At 45.7% G+C, this 14,874-nt stretch overlaps 1 protein-coding gene across 5 annotated transcripts in view; it reads left to right on the plus strand.

Annotated features, from left to right (window-relative positions):
• Nucleotides 1-14,874, plus strand: part of LOC310663798 (protein FAM169B-like) — a 96,128-nt gene that overhangs the window by 46,439 nt on the left and 34,815 nt on the right. For 2 of the 5 annotated variants that reach the window (XR_014504597.1, XR_014504598.1), the window contains exons 10-11: nucleotides 3,648-3,872; nucleotides 5,332-5,970. The gene's annotated coding sequence lies outside the window, so the exon portion shown is untranslated. Of the gene's footprint in view, nucleotides 1-3,647; nucleotides 5,296-5,331; nucleotides 5,971-14,874 lie in introns of those variants that run through there. The other 3 variants (XM_083412211.1, XM_083412212.1, XR_014504596.1) reach the window with 2 other exon arrangements.

A 14,874-nucleotide genomic window follows, 5' to 3' on the forward strand; every position in this document is an offset into this window, starting at 1 on the left:
CACAATTGCATTTTCAACCTCTTCTGAAGGGGCTTACTGTATTTCTGCACCACTTACCATCCCAAGATTCTGGGAGCCGGCACAGTGCAACGGACTCAAGTTTCAAATTTCCTGCCTCAGTAGAGGCACCGTTCCGGCATACATGCAACATCCAAGATGCACTGTAGGAAGCTTCACAGTTGCACATATTTTGTATCTCCCAAGGTAAGTGAGTGCATGAGTGTGCCATATCTGAACCCCCCTTCCCAGATCTTTGGGGAGCCAGCGGAGCACAATCCATGTTTTGGATTTCTTGCTTCTGATGTAGCACCCAAAGCATCTCATGTGCCATGAGCATGATCCCTTTCCTCTTCCCACTTCCCTCTTGCCAAGGCACAACCTTACAATCTGCAGCGTTCACCTTCCCACCCTCAAAGCATTGTTGCATCAAGGCACATAGTTGCCGTATCTCTGCGTGATTTGTCTTGTAGTGCATTTTTCTCGCAGCACACCTGTTTATATTTGAGTGGTTTGGTTGGTTCCTCAACCGCTCAGTTTCCCCAAGTCTGTGTGGCCTTGATCGTAGGTAGACAGCAGGCCTCCAAGCTACAGCCACCAAATATCTGATCTCAACTTTTTTAAAAAAACCAGGAGTAATTGTCTGTAGTCAGCGGGCTTTGAAAAGCTGTTGTAACCAATGTGTAGCATCAACTTTCTCCTCTCCCTCCCCCCGGCCCCACTCTCCCCAATTAAGGAATGTAATTTAGGATCAATGGATGGGTCACTTGCGCTGAAAGAATTAGATAATGGTAGACAGAAGCAAGTCTTGGACTTTATTAGTCTTTTAAGCCTTCCTGATTGTTAGCAAAGATCCAGGCGACCTTTAAATACCTTGTAGGCGAAGGGAAGGATAAACGCCTCGGATATGGGAGAATTGGGGTAGTGGATTAGTAAGTTTTACACTCCCATAACCTTTTGTGAATCTGAAAAAATAAATAAAATGAATGCAAGTATGTCTGTAGTTCAATGTAGTGGGACTCTTCCTAATTAATGATGTTATTTTCTCTATACTGAAGTACAGGTTGGGCTTGCCCTGTCTTACCAGGGCCTGCTAATCAGCAAATGAGCAATGCACTCAATATGTACATCCCAATATTGATTAAAACAGAAGAAGCCAGAGGTGGACAAACCTATCTAAGAACCCTGAGCCGGGGTGGCAAAAAAGCAAGGGGGTTGGGTCAGGGAGGAAAAAGGATAGTTTTGCTTTGAGGTTATTTTTGAAAACCATAACTAAGTAGGTCAAAGCCCTTAAGGTTTTTTGGTCATTAGTTCTTTGAATGGTATGGCGGCAAATCATTAATTGTATCACCGCAAAAAGCTTTGAAGACTGCATTAATTTAATGTGACCTTGGATCAGCCAAGATCACACATTCATTATCTCAAAAAGATTCCTTGTCCTGAAACATTGATCTCGGATGCCCCTAAACGTGTTGGACAAGAAGGAAGCCATTCTTAGTTTGAACACAAGGTGGCAGTGTTGCTCTTCCCTTGGACATTCAATCCACCATTCGGCCCCCCTCAAAAATTCACCTTAAACAGAGGCCATGAACTTTTCCCCTTCGCTTCCCAGGGTGTTTTTTCACTCACATGCTGCATGCTCAAAATTTCTTTGGTGTAATAAATAGAAATTGTGGTCTCCACCCAAAGCTGCTTTTTCACAACTGCCACAATGCGCCTGGTGTTCAAACGGGAGCATCACAACCCAGAAGATGCAGAGTTCTGTATCCAAGGTGCTGTTTGGGTGCTGGGAACTACCACAGCTGCATTGCAGACTGTTTCCGGAAGTGAGGTTACAGAGATCTTGCCAGTTTTCAGTCACCCAAGATCTTTTGCTACCTGATGTGATGGCCAAAGGTACATTGTGGCCGACTCCAGTTGCTTGTGGCCCTAAATAAGAATTAAGAATGGCAGTGCTCAGCCAGGTACTGTGAAGAAACAGCTTGGGAAAAGCAACTGCAACAATAATCCCCACCTTCATTTTCCCAGAATGCCTCTGAGAGGCACCCTGGGGTGATGGAGATGTTGGCTGGCCAGAGCTGCTTCCCACAATGCTTCTCTTCACAACACTCAATACTGCCAGCTATTCCCATCTGCTCCCCCATCCCCTGGTAAACTCATTTTGGGGTAGGGACAGAGCTCACCTTGCACAGGGCCCATGCAAACCTGAGCTGTAGTTTGTTAAGCGGACAGAGAGCTGCTAGGAGATCCATTTTCCCCCTCACAAATTCCGGGAGCTGTGGTTTGTTAAGGGGGCTGAGAGTTGCTAAGCGACCCATTCCCCCCCTCACAGAACTACACTTCCCAGAGGTCCCTGTGAAGTTGGATTGATTGTTAAACCACTCTGGAAACTGTCGCTCTACGAGGGGTCTCCAAACAGCTCCCAGCACCTTTAACAAACTACAGCTCCCAGAATCCTCTGGGGGAAGCCGTGACTGTTTAAAATGGTATCATAGTGCCTGAAATGCATGGTGTGAATGTAGCCTTGCAGCAAGCACAATCCAATAGTTTCGTGTGGCACCTTAAGGCCTAACGAATTTATGCTAGCAGCCTAGGACTTGCCGATCAGAAGGTTGGCGGTTCGAATCCCCGCGATGGGGTGAGCTGCTGCTGTTCGGTCCCAGCTCCTGCCAACCTAGCAGTTTGAAAGCACGTCAAAGTGCAAGTAGATAAATAGGTACCGCTCCAGCGGGAAGGTAAACGGCGTTTCCGTGCGCTGCTCTGGTTCGCCAGAAGCAGCTTAGTCATACTAGCCACATGACCCGGAAGCTGTACGCCAGCTCCCTCAGCCAATAAAGCGAGATGAGCGCTGCAACCCCAGTCGGTCACAACTGAACCTAATGGTCAGGGGTCCCTTTGCCCTTTACCTTTTAAGCTTTTGTGGGTTCAAGCTCACTTTAGCAGATGTAGGACAGGGATGGGGGAACCTCAGACCTGGGACCTGAATCTGGCCCTCCAAGCTTCTACATCTGGCCCTTGGGACTCTCCTCAAGCCATACCCCTATCTGGACCTGCTTTGCACCCTCCTTGAGTGCTTTTGCCTGGCTGAAATGTATATATATTTGAACTCTGATATTTCCCTGGGTGGAGGACAGAGAAGGGCATGTCAGTGTGTAGAAACAAGCTTACTGTGCAAAGGTAAAATTTACATTCTTTGCTCCGCCCACTTTGACTTCTGGCCCTGCCCACTTCTGGAACACGGTCTTAGGCTGAAAAGGGTCCCCTGCCTCTGGCTAATGTCATCATAAACCTGCCTTTAAAACTATTTTTTGAGTAGAAGTAGTTTCCCGGAGGAAATGGAAAGCTATAAGAGGAGCTCTATTCCCCCCCCCTTTCCCCCCATCCTTGTTTCTAGAGCTCCTACAGACCATGGCACAAATGGTGTGGGTCACAAGGCCTATTGATTATGTGTCAGACCCTTCGGTGTCAGTGATCAATAACACTAACCTGTAGAAAAATGGGCAGGATTTGCTAAAACACCTTAAGAACAACATCTTTCACTGTCTGCTTTTGGAATTTGCTTCTCTCTCTCTCCCCCTCTCCTCTTGAGCATTGTGAAGCAAGGCACGATGAACGCATGCATGACCCAATATTTCTTTTAATTTTTAAAGGAGATTTGTCATTTGTAGCCCCGGGCTGTTGGATTAACACCTTCAAAATACAGCACAGCAGTCAAAATAGAAGGAAACCTGGAGGAAGGAAATCCAAATTTAAAAAGTAAAGGATGGGAGACATATTCTTATTGAGGACTTTGGATACTCCAGGAATCCAGCGAAGATTTGGATCAGTGCAACTCCCACTTTACCCTCAAGCAAGCAAGCTAATACTTAAATCAGGTATTCCTCATTCCCCCCACTAAATATGTATTTTATTGGTTTTCAGCTATTAACGCCATGAACATAAGATAAAAACAACACATGGAATACGTATTATTGGATTTCAGTTACACTGATTACAGTATTCCTTGTTTCTACTTCTTTTCCAAATCGCCAAAGATAGCTTTGAATTGTTCTCTAAATCCAGTCCTTCAAAGTGCACACAGTTCCTTGATGGCTTTGTGTCACCTGGACATTTGAATTTGCAGTGGAAGTTGGTTTTTTGGGGCAAATGGGGCAGTGCCCCACCAACCTCAGCCAGCTACCCTCTTGCAACCAGAGTGTCAGCTCTGCTTGTCTGCTTCCTCCTCCTTATTCTCAGTGTTGCCCCTTGTGCAACTCAGTAGGGAGGAGAATGGAGACGCAACTAGAATTACCGTATTTTTCGCACCATAAGGCGTACTGGACCATAAAGTGCACCTAGTTTTTAGAGGGGGAAATCAAGAAAAAAATCTTATCCCCCCCCCCAGCCTCAAAGAGCAAAGAAGCCAAGACAGTGAGCAGGATCCATCCCGCTTGCTGTCTTGGCTTCTGCCATAGCCACGCGCAGCCTCTCCCGGCACACGGCTCTGGCAATACCCCCACCTCCCGCAAAAGCCCACAGGAGCCGCACACCCTTTAAGCAGCACGTGGCTCCTGCAGGCTTTTCTACGAGGAGGGAGAAGGGACTGACGGGCTGCGTCAGTCCCTTCTCCTTCCTGGGGAAAAGCCCGCAAGAGCCGCACGGAACTTGTGTGCGGCTCTTGGGGGCTTTTCCTGCCTGCCTCCCCCCTGCATTCGCTCCATAAGATGCACACACATTTCCCCTTACTTTTTAGGAGGGGAAAAGTGCGTCTTATGGAGCGAAAAATACGGTACGTGGCTCTCTGCCTGTCATTGGCTCTGGCTCCACCTACTGTTGGTCTCCCTCCCTTCCACCTTACCAGTCCCAGTTGCGCCAGCTTCTGCTGGTTGCATGTGATCTGAGAAATCCAATAGCCTGGGATCCTAATCCATTCCTGGTTGCTTCTGAGTTTGCCTCCCTTTTGCAAAACTATGAGTGGTTCATTCCCCCTCCCCACCTTGGTGCTGCAATGCTCTCTGAAATTTATGCAAAAGTTGCTGCATCTCTGGTGATGCTGGTGGTGATTTATATGCCTGTTCTCACTAGGCTAGCATTTAGCTGGTGGCAGTTTATCCTTTCTTCTTGGTAGGGGAACGAAAGCAAAAGAGAGAGGAGCCCATGACTTTTAGCTCTCTTTTCAGGGAACGAGGCGAGATTTTAATTATTCATGTGCATCCTTTTCATGTTGTTTCTGTTTTTGGAAGAGTTGTCATTAGAGCTGTTAAAGCTATAGGCTCTACATATATCATTGAATAAATAATAAATAAATCATACCATTAACTAACGAGTTGGTTTTCTTCTTCTTCTTCTCCCAAGTGTGCAGATGGGACAAATAATGCTATAAATGGCCGCTGAGTTTTAAGGCTGAGGAAATAAATGCCTAGCTTAATAGCAGCATCGTTATTCTCATGCATGAGACTTGGGTGCACCTTCTGAGCCTGTGAGTTTTGCGCCGCACTGTCCATGTGGAAATCTCATTGCATACTGCAGCCAGTGGAAGTCTTACATTCATGCTGACTGCTTTGGGACAAGCTAGATGTGACTTGACTGGCAGACTGGAGAAGAGGCCGCAGCTCAGTGTTACAACACAGGCTATGTATGCAGAAGATCCCAGGTATGTCCCCCAGCCTCTCCAGGTAGGTCTGCGAAGCCGAACACAAACTTTACATGCATCACCCAGGTAGGGCTGGGAAGGACTCTTGTCTGGAATCCCTGAGAGCCACCGCCAGCCAGTGTAGACCAGGGATGGGGAATCTGTGGTCCTCCAGATGTTGTAGGATGTCATCGGTTCAAGCTAGCATGCCCAGAGGTCAGGGATGATGGGAGTTGGTAGTCTACAACATCTAGAGAGCCACAGGTTCCCCATCGCTGGTCCAATAAATATGCTATATGGTCCAATAGTCTGACTCAGTGGCTGCATTCACTTGGCAGTTTATTCTGGAAAACTAAGGGGCAGATCAGTGGCGTAGCGTGGGTTGTCAGCACCCGGGGCAAGGCAAGTAATTTGCGCCCCCTAACCCGTGGATTTGCGCCCCCTAACCCTAACCCCCAGATGTTGCGCTCGGTGCGTCCGGCCCCCCCTGCACCCCCCACGCTACGCCACTGGGGCAGATAGCACTTGTTTCACTCTCATTTATTTGATCTCAGAAAAAAACAACCCTATTTGCAGCCCCCTTGACCCAGAAAATATCAGGAGTAAATAGGGGCCATATACTGGCACACAGTTTTCCCCTGTTGTTTTCATGGGGGAGATCCTGGAGGGGTAGAAGCACGCATGTGCGGAAAGGGTTGGAGCACTGATGTTTGACGTCCATTGGTGTGAATGATATTTAGCATGACATGCCAGGACATATCGGGGGAAAGCCACAGTTCCGTAAGACAAATAGGGACTGCAGTGTGAAAGGAACATTAAAAAATGGGACAGAAGCACTAGCATTCTGACCAAGAAAACCAATGCAATATTCCCCCTATGCTTATATGGCCCATGTGAGATCTATGATCTGATCTCCAAATTTTTTCTTTGTTTTCCTTTAATGCAGCCATAAGCTGGATCAGGACAGCAGCGTTGTGAGAGAGGAGGGTTTAATTCCTCCCCCACCCCCCAATGCTGCTTTTCTGATCAAAATCAGCCCTTCAGCTGTTTTGGTCCTGCTGGTAGAAAGACAAGTAGCCTTCCAAGGCTGCTTTAACATTTTGTGGTATATATATATATATATATATATATATAGTCAGGAGATCTGATCGCTTACAGTTTGCCCTGATGCCACAATACCTTTTGCTTCTTCAGCATCCTGCTGTGAAAAGGGCAACCCTGAGGGGAGGCAGATTATATGGAAAGGGTAGGTGCTAGTCATCACCGGCTCCACAGGGCATCGAGGATGGCACAGCTGGCACAGAATTCTCTGCTCCAGCAACGTATTCACTCTGTGGTATTTTTTAAAAAAATATATTTATAAAAATATTTATAAGCTGCCCACTTATGCTAAAGCTGCCTCATACCCGGTACAGTCGTACCTTGGTTCTCAAACAGAATTCATTCTGGAAGTCCATTTCCACTTCTGAAAACGTTTGAAAACCAAGGTGTGGTTTTCGATTGGCTCCAGGGGCTTCCTGCACTCAAGCAAAACTGTGGAAGCCGTGTCGGACGTTAGGTTTCTAAAAAAAGTTTGCAAACCGCAACACTCACTTCTGGGTTTGCGGCATTCAGGAGCCAAAACATTCGAGTCACAAGGCGCTTGAAAAGCAAGATACGACTGCATTGCTTGTGAATTTTAAGAAACTGAAAAACTACTGGCATTTTGAAATCTGTGGTTAAAATCAGTGATGTTTTGACATAAGTGATTAAAATCAGCACCATTTTTGAAAGGTTCACTCTTCCATCTTGATCCTAATAGTGTCCATCTGTATGCAGACATAATATCAACGTGGTGTACAGCCCTGAAGAGGCAACCAATAAGATTGGAAGTGGGCATTGCAAGAGAATTCTCCATATTCCTTGCCCTTTTCTTGCTAGTTAAGGAGACACTCTATGGAATCCTCTAATTCAGCAAGGTTATTATGTTGCCCCTCAAGTTTGGGTTTTATGGTCGCTCCTTTATTGGTTGTAGTAGATAGTAGATATTTATCAGTCTCTTGGTACAGGAATAGCTATGTTCTCCTGAGGACCACTGTTCCGTGTTCAAGGGCGCAAACGTACATGAGGGTGGGAGGCTGGGATAGTAGTCAATTCAAACATCCAAGTTTTCTCAGCGAGGTCCTGGAGCAACTGGCTGAGTTTTATGGCAGGACTAGGTAGGTGCTAACTAGAGTTCCTGCCAACTAAGTGCTACCTCCTGGCTGGTTAAAAGGTTGGTGCTGTCTTCTGCAACCATTGGTTAGTTCTGGAATCATAGGATTCCCAGCTCTGAGGGTTCCTCCTCGGGACTCTCTTGGTCTGCCAAGGAGTCTCTAGACTAGCCACCCTGGAAGCAGTCTGGGGCTCAAGAGAAGTTCCATTATCCACAGACCCACATGGAACTGACTGGGGAGGGATCCATCTCCTCTTCAGAGTCATGGTTGTCTCTGAGAAGTCTTGGCCCAGGACCATGATATGGACTGAGCTATCTGGGTTGAAACACCTTGCTTGGCCTTTTAGCTTGCTGCGTGGCCTTGGGCCAGGTCATGGTCTCTTCAACCTAACCTGCCTCACAGAGTTCTTGTGAAGCTAAAATGGAAGCAAACCCCATGTTCTCTGCCCCTTGGGGGAAATGTGCTGAATGCCTTATCAGGTAGACAGAATGCCCTTGTCTTGCACAAATACATTGCTGCAAGGCAGTTGTCCCTCTTTCCCTCCTCCCCACTCCACAGATATTTAGCTTGATCTTTGTCTATTTCAGAGCCAGCCTAGCAAGCTTGCTTTGCTGATGTGGAAGAAGCTCAGCGGTTTTCTTTTCCTTCAGGGTACCACCCATCCATCCATTGCATGGCCACGAGAAATGTTATTGCATCCATAGGACTGCAAGTTAAAGAACGTACTGATGCCTTGACTCTCTGGGCAAAGTTCCCCAGATAGAGCTCTCCTTGCTCATTACACTCCTGCAAGCAGAGAGAGGTCACTGCACTAAAACAGTTAGTGCATTTATTCAGGGCTGCGCACATGCTTTCCAGACTCTCCTCCTCCTTCCCCTCTTTTTCCCCTAGCCTGCAAATGCAACCTGCTCTTGCTCAATCTGAGCAGGATGATGAATGCACTCCCCCCTTTCAAAAGCATGATTCCATCTTGGACTCCCAGTCTTCAAAATGACTAATTTGTAGAGCCATCATACAATTAAACTCAATTAACTCCAACTAACCCTTGAATTTTTTTCCCTTAATGCCAGCCTTTGGCCCTTCTTTAACTGATTTAATAATATTGCTTGCCTTAGGAACAGAAGAAGCTGCCTTATATTGAATCAGACCATTGCTCTATCTAGCTCAGTATTATCTATACTGGTGGCTGCTTTCTGGGGTTTCAGATGGGACATTTCCAGCTTTACCTGGAGATGCCGGAGATTGAACCTGAGGCCCTCTGCATGCATAGCAGAGGCTCTACCACCTAGCTATACCTCTTTCTCAAACCATTGGGGATGGTAAGCACTGAGGTCAGAGACAAATACAAAAAGTATTGTGTGTTGGCACCCGTCTGTCTCGAGAGACAACTCAAGAGTGGGCATTTTGGGGGGGTTTATTTTAGGTGGGGCAGATGAAGGGTTTTGCTGCATCGGGTACACTGTGGCATTTCTTCTCTCTGTGCTCCTCCCAGCAGGCATTCCTCCTCTTGTCATTGCTACAAATGCATGATCTTACCAGGCACTACTATCATCTGCAAGGGATTCCCATAGTGTGGGGTTAATAACGCCAGCCTTTATGTCACGTTTACAGACATCCTTGCAATGCCAACAGTGTAGTCAGTCACAATTCAGTTTTCATGGCGGTATAATTTGCTTTCCAGTAAACATTTCACCAGCACTTGATTGTCAGTCACAATTCAGTTTTCATGGCGGTATAATTTGCTTTCCAGTAAACATTTCACCAGCACCCTGACTGTCCATACTTCCTGAAATGAAAAAGCCTAGTGGGGGGACGGGGACGGGATGGGACATTTCATGAAATCTTCCCTTGGGCAGCCAGAAAGGCTGCAGAGCGAGATGATTTCTAGAATGTAAGAATGGTGTCAGGAGTCCAGGTTCCCAGCTTGATAACACAGTAAATGTAGGTAATTAAAAAGGAGGATTTATTGCAAAAACTAACAAATAGCTCCGTACGGCTCTAACAAAGCCGCCGACATTATCACTCAAGATGACCCTACTGAAGACTCCTTCCAGTTCCTACAGAAGATATTGACCCTTCGCCCCTTACATCTTTTGTTTCGCTTCCTGTCCAGCAGCCCTCCCATTCTCCGACTCTTTGGACTTATTGGATCAGCTCCAACCTCTCCCTGTTACGAAAGACTGTCTCTGTGTCTGTTCGCACCTGTTTGAGCTTCCTGAGAGCTTTGGCTGTGTTCCAGCCCGCTCTCAGTTGTTCCCTTGGCAACCAGCCATCCAAGGTCAGGAGGAGTCGACCGTGGCAGCTCTGGCCTCTGCTCAGCCTGCGTCAAATCTAAACCTCTTTATTCCTGCCCGTATTCTGCAGCTGGCTGTAAAGTTCCCCTTGGAGCTGGCTCATTCCTGACAAATGGACAGTAACAAATAACCCTTAGGCACATCAAAAGTAAGTATACGGAAAATTATTCTCCCTGCCTATGAGAATTTCATTGAAATTTTCTCTCCATTTTTACACTTTTGAATGCAAGTTATTTTCTTGTTAATTGATGGAGAATTGGTTGGGTGTGGGAAGGAATGCAGGAGAGGCTTTTAATGCAGTGGTAGTTTTCTGTATCTAGCCAAACGGAAATGACTCAGAAGCCACACCAATGTGTATCATCCTGTTCTAATGTTCCTATGTGTACAAGGATGGGTAACCTTTTAAAGTCCAAGGGACACATTCCCCTTTGGGCAGCCTTCCAGGGGCCACATGGCAGTTGCTGTTGAGACTAGAAGCAAAAGTGGTAGAGCACTGGATGTCAGTTTTGTACCTTGCTCAGTAACGTCATTTCTACACACTTGCATACCCTTGTCTATCCTCTGCCCAGACAAGCAAGAAGCATTATCAGAGTTCAGGGACACATTCCAGCCATGTGTCATGGACTGGTTGGATGCAGAGGAATGGTGGGGGGAACCAGATGGGGAACTACAAAGGGAAGAATGTTCAGAGCCCTTGGAGTGGTGGTGGGTCAATGGTGAGAGGTCAGAGGGAGAAGAGGGGGGAAGAATTGGAGAAGGTGTTGGAAGCTAAAGATGTAACAGGGTTTAGTGAGCAGGGAGAGTCTGTGGCAGAGAGCAGTCCAGAATCAGAGACAGAAGCTAAAACAGGAGAGTGGGAAGAGAGAGGCCAAGAGGCAGGCTGGTGAAGAGTCATGGGTGTCTCCCCCTCCTGCTGCCACTAGCTCCCCTCCCCACTTGTCTCCCAGAACCAGAAGAGGCACGAAAAGGGCTGAAGTGAGATTGGCTTAATGCAGGCGCAGTCTCCGATTGCTTGGAGAAAAACCCTGGAGAGGAGGGGACTTAAATGGCTGTGGGGAGGCAGGTACTTTCCATCTCAGCAGCTGATTCAAGACCTACCAGGGATGAGCTGCAATGCTCATTAGGCCTGACACTCCACCAAATCTGTGCAGATTGTGTAAAGAGTTAACTCCACCTTGCACGGTGTGATTTACTGCCGGCTCTCTCCTGACACGATGCAAAAACACCCAAGGAGGCTGCAAAGCGAGACTAGTGAGGGGTGTGGCCTTGGGAGAATTCCAAATAGAGATGCTTGGAGAGCTGCATTTGCCCTATAAATCTGAGGTTTTCCATCCCTGTACAAGAACTTAGCTGTTTCACATTCGTGCATTCACTTACCTTCCCTTGGGTCAATTTGCCTTCTGTGTCTATTACTGTGCTAACATTTAGGCCCCTCACCATCCTCTCAACTTGTCCTCTTTCCGCTTTAAAGTAGTCTCTCTTCAACATAAAGCCAGAGACTTAAAAGTGACCTGAACCCATTCTTAAGCACATACATATATACATACATAAATAAGGGCTTTCCCCTTCCTGGCATTTAGCTCCATAAACATAGTTTGTCAGAGATGTCTTTATCCCCTTACATTTAAGCGATTAAACGTTGGTAAAAATAGCTTCAGAAATAAAACATGAAGAGAGCTTCTGGCAAAGTCCTGTCCAGTTTAATTCATACATTAAATATTTGCTAGTGGGGTCAAGAGCTTGAATGCTTAGATATTTTGCCCTTTGAATGAACCTAAGCAGAAAAGGAGAGGCAAGGAATAAATATCAGTTCTGCAAAACGTCTCTGAAGAACATCACGGCAATCAGTTTTACACCTTAAAGTTTTGATAGCTTGTAGGTACCAAGCACCACATTTTTGCAGGCAATTAATGCTTGTGGATGTGTGTTTTCTCCTCTTTCTCGTTGTTGTTGCTTTAGCTTCCAACAGTCTTGCACAGGGAAGATGTGATTAAAATTTCAGAGATTTAATGATGTAAAAGGCCATCCTTGATCTTTCACTGCAGCAAAATAGAAGACATTATTTTGTATTAATGAATATAGAATTCTCTTCCTCCAAGATTGTTCCTGCAAACCTTTGCATCTTTCTTTCTTTTCAAAATACAGTCAGATTAGCATTTTTAGTTTAAAGGTAATTTTTAGAAAGCGCAATAAATAAATCACCAGGTGGTAACCTCTGTTCTAGAGGAAAAAGAAACTCGTGGAAACTATATGGTGCTGCAAGATTACATAAAAGATTGCAAGCGCCTGCTTCTGGGTGCTTTGGATCGGCGAAGAAAAACATTGAGGATGGATTTACTCTGGGACCTTAATCTTTACAAACTCATCCATGTCTCAATAGGTGTGATACTGTGTGCTGAGTTAGTGTGCAAAGGGGATTTAAGATATTTTTAAGAATGTAAGAAGAGCCTGCTGGATCAGGCCAATGGCTCATCTAGTCCAGATCCCTGTTCTCACAGGGGCCAACCAAATACATATGAGAAAGTCACAAGCAGGATTCAAGCACAAGAACACCCTCCCCTCCTGCATTTCCTAGCAACTGGTATTCAGAAGCGTTATTGCCTCTCACTGTGTAGGTAGGGCATAGCCAGCATGGCTAGTAACCACTGATAGCATTACCATTCATGAATTTGCCCAATCCTCTTTTAAAGCCATCTGGATTGGAGGCCATCACTGTCTCCTGTGGGCATGAATTCTATAGTTGTGTGAGGACGTACTTTCTTTAATTTGCCCTGAAACTTCCAACATTCAGCATTATTGAATGCTTATGAGCTCTAGATGCTTTTGAATTATGGTGCTGGAAGAGACTCTTGGGAGTCCCATGGACTGCAAGAAGATCAAACCTCTCCATTCTTAAGGAAATCAGCTCTGAGTGCTCACTGGAAGGACAGATCCTGAAGCTGAGGCTCCAATACTTTGGCCACCTCATGAGAAGAGAAGACTCCCTGGAAAAGACCCTGATGCTGGGAAAGATGGAGGGCACAAGGAGAAGGGGACGACAGAGGACGAGATGGTTGGACGGTGTTCTCAAAGCTACCAGCATGAGTTTGACCAAACTGCGGGAGGCAGTAGAAGACAGGAGTGCCTGGCGTGCTCTGGTCCATGGGGTCACGAAGAGCCGGACACGACTAAACGGCTAAACAGCAACATGAGTTCTAGTGATATGAGAGAGGGAGAAAAACTTTTATCTATCCACTTTCAAGCATAGTCTTACGAATTTGTATTGTTTCAACTCTCACTCACCTTTTCTCCAAACTGAAATGCCCCAAATGAAACGACCTAGATGGTGTCACAAAGAGGGTCCTGACTGAATAGTTAGTGTGAGGAAGATTTGGCATATGATCAGATGCGATCAGAAGGGGGTAAGGGACCAGGCTGCAGCTGGTGTAACAGGTGGTTTATGTTATTTTTACATTTATACCCCTCCTTTCCTCCAAGGGGTTCAAGGTAGTGTACATCGTTCCCATTTTCATATCCTACAACATTTCTCTGATAAAAATAGGAACGTCCTTTTCAATAATAATACTAATAAGAATTATAATTATACCCCACCCATCTGACTAGGTTGCCCCAGCCACTCTGGGCAGCTTCCAACATATATAAAAATATAGCACATTATTAAACATTAAAAACCTTCCCTATACAGAGCTGCTTTCAGATGGCTTGGGGGTCATATAACTCCATACCCTCCAACATTTCTCCGATGAAAATAGGGACGTCCTAAGGAAAAGTGGGACACTCTGGGATCAAATCAGAAACTGGGGCGGCTTCTGTAAATCTAGGACTGTTCCTGGAAAATAGGGACACTTGGAGGGTCTACATTTTATCTTCACAACAACCCTGTGAAGTGGGTTGGGCTGTGAGTGAGTTATTGGCTCAAAGTCACCCATGGTTGAGTGCAGATTTGAACCCTGGTCTCCCAGGTTTTAGTCCAACACTCCAGCCACACTGCACCAACACTCACCCAGAAATCTGCCAGTAGATCCCAATTTACATTCTGACCACTTCCATATTGGACTGCTCTTCATTACGTCAGAATGACAGAGCACCTTCCAAAACGTTAAAGAGAGCAACATGCCATTTAAATACTCAATAAACACAATTCTACACCATATAATTAAAGGACACATATGCTGCTTTAACAGTCACAGCTTCTCCCAAAGAATCTTGGGAACTGTAGTTTGCTAAGGATGCCGAGAGTTATTAGGAGACTCTGACAGAGCTACAATTCCCAGCAGCCTTGACAAACTACAGAGAATATGTCAGTTTCAGTTTCTCTCTGTTTCTAATTGTTCCAATCTTGTGTTCTGTCCTCCACCTTTTCACGTCAATTTTAGATTTTCCCTTTTGAAAGCCCTCATGGAATTTCATCAACATTTTCTCCAAATAAATGCATTTTTGCATAGTAGTTTCCTCCAATGTAATGCAATTTTGAATATTATTTTCACTAATACGTGCACTTTACCCTAGTGTATGCATTTTGTACATATTACTCGGCTGCAGATCTGCTTTGCAATATTCACAGAAATGCAAATTTCAACGTATGGCTGTTTGAGTTTGCATATTGTTTTGGGAAGTGAATTAGATGGGCTTGCCTTGAAAAGCAAACAGACTCAAATTCCTCTCCCCCTCCTATGCTTGTCTGAGAGGGGTCCCAAAGCATAGGTTCTGCGGCACTAAATTGCTTGCGATGTTTCTGAGAGAAGTTGGTGAGACAAAACAGACAGCCCTCCATGTC

The sequence above is a fragment of the Podarcis tiliguerta genome, assembly GCF_965153285.1.
Source record: "Podarcis tiliguerta genome assembly, chromosome: 14".
In the NCBI taxonomy this organism is placed as follows: domain Eukaryota; kingdom Metazoa; phylum Chordata; class Lepidosauria; order Squamata; family Lacertidae; genus Podarcis; species Podarcis tiliguerta.